Source organism: Engraulis encrasicolus, chromosome 2 (genome assembly GCF_034702125.1).
Source record: "Engraulis encrasicolus isolate BLACKSEA-1 chromosome 2, IST_EnEncr_1.0, whole genome shotgun sequence".
In the NCBI taxonomy this organism is placed as follows: domain Eukaryota; kingdom Metazoa; phylum Chordata; class Actinopteri; order Clupeiformes; family Engraulidae; genus Engraulis; species Engraulis encrasicolus.
The window spans coordinates 34,748,517-34,751,016 of record NC_085858.1 but is presented as its reverse complement, the minus strand read 5'-3'; positions in this window follow the sequence as shown (position 1 = coordinate 34,751,016).

Here is a 2,500-nt window from a genome sequence, read left to right as displayed (position 1 = left end):
GTTACTACGCCGGCAACCCAGGTTCAATACCAGCCTGGGTCACTTGCCGATCTTTCCCCACCTCTCTTCCCACACTCACTTCCTGTCATAATCTCCACTTTCCTATCAATAATAAAGGCACACAAGCCCCTAAAAATATAAATATAAAAAAATAATACAAAAAAGTTGGGAAATTCTGATGTTCCATTGGCATCGAAGTCCAAAGTACAGCAAAATCACACACAAAAAATAGCGGAGAGTAAGGTGGTGGCAGATATAGTGTCACATTTTCCTTTTTGTTCAGTAAGATGACAGTAAGAGGAGTTTGATTATACTCAATATTGAATAAATATTATAAGCTGTGGAGTTGAAATAGCACTGGCCACCGGCAGAATTTTACAGATGATTGATGATTTGACTCCAGCGTTAATCCAGAGTAAATTGACTCTCCATTGTGTTGTAAATACTGCATCTGCATTTATATAAGTTTCCTCAGAAATATTGACACCCCATTTGTCACTGTGTGAGATGCTTATCTCGGATCTACCTCACGTCAACCTCCTGGCCGAGAGGATTAATCGAAGTGATGATTGAGGAGGTTGGGACGAGTTCGAAGCACATTCTTCTGGCAAGCTGCAGGAGTCAGTTGTGCTATTCATCAGCAACTTTGGTTGCATACTTCACTGCATCGGACCCCAACTGACTTGACTTTCTGTCCTGTTCTGGCATGTTTTGTGTATTAAGAGTATAAAAGAAGCAAAGAGGCAGGTACGTACAGTACTGTACTTCGCAATCTAAACTAAAGTTCCTCTGTTCATTCACTTTGCAACTGGCCAGGCAAGCCAAAGCAGTCATCAAGAGCCTGAAGCTTAAAGGCTCCTGGATGGTCTGTTGCTGTCAGTGAAATATATATATTTTTTAATATTCTGTTTCCAAAATCTTTGAAAAGGATTGAGATTTTATGGGTTACTATTTTATGGGATTTTATGGGTAACACACTGAGCTCAGGTTGTAGGTAAAAAGCTCGCACATCCAGGCGTCTGACCTGGGAGCAGGACCAATAAATATCCAGATAAAAAAAGTCCGCTACAAACAGGATTTCATGCTCCCAATTATTATTATTTTTTTTTCCCGTGACGTTTCGGGTAGAACCCTAAAAGGGTAGAAGCGTAGAAGGGTTCTACCCGAAACGTCACAGAAAATAAATAAAAAATAATTGGGAGCATGAAATCCTGGTTGTAGCCTACCTTTACATCTCTTTTTTTTGTGGCTCTTTTGCCTTTATTATTTTTGAGAGGACAGTGGAGGAGAGACAGGAAACGAGTGGTAAAAGAGAGACGGGGAAGGACTGGAAAATGACCCTGGCCAGAATCAAACCCACGTCGCCGGTGTAGTAACCCAGTGCCCTACCGTTGGGCAGGGCCCAAAATCTTTGCATTTCTTAACACTTACATTTAATGTGTGAATAAATGATTTGCTGCTGATGTACAGGTGTAGAACAGACTGGTACAGTACAGTACAGTAAAGCATTTGGCAGGAATTCGTGTCCATGTCTCACCCCCATCGTCCATCTTTGTGAGTGACTTGTCAAAAAACACTTCCAGATTGCGGCTGCCCTATATAAGACCTTATCTCACTTAAATTCCTCTCAGAATTGACAAGGAGCACTGACAGAGGTGAGGAAAACTGTGATAGAAAAGGTGAAATGTTGATATGGCGTGTGAGATATAGAGCAGACCTAATGAAAAAGAAATGAAAGAATGAAAAGAGACTGTAGTCAGGGCCGGATTAAAGCACAGGATAGATATGGCTACAGCCGAGGGCCCCCCACCTGCCAGGGCCCCCGTATCAGCCAAAAGTAAAAAAAAATGTTTTTGAAAAATTCAGCGGTTGTGTTGAATACATTTGGTAGACATGTTATCTTTAATTTCTAGGTTGTTTTGATTTGATTTGTTTTTGGTTGATTATTATACCGTCTATGTAAATCTGTCGTGAAATTTGTCTTCTGGGGCGGGCCCAGAGCAACCTGTAGCCTATAGGGGCCCCAGGCCACCTTAATCCGGCCCTGACAGTTATGATTCATGCATTTCTCTATCCACTCAGCCAAAGTATTAAACCCACTTATTTCCTGTCAAGCTTGATCACAGTTTTTTACGTGATGAAGCAACCATGTAACAGAACACTTTCGCACAATGAATATGAATGAATATTTTATAAGTTACTTTTTTTCCCTGTACAAAACTTACACCCACATAAACCACACAAACTTCCCACTCCAAAACTGTTAGCCATTGTTACATCCCCTTATAAAACCTTTTTCCCCCCATGTTCAGGCCTGCAATGTGTCTTTTCAGACATTGCTAACACAGTAAATGTTATTGACAGAGCGAAAAACACAAAATGTTCTTCCAATGTCTGATTTGATAATTGCCGTATTGTGGGGAGAAACGCCAGAGACACCAAAACACAGCTAATTGGTCACACTCTCAGTGAATGTTGGACGATCTTTCAGACATGCACA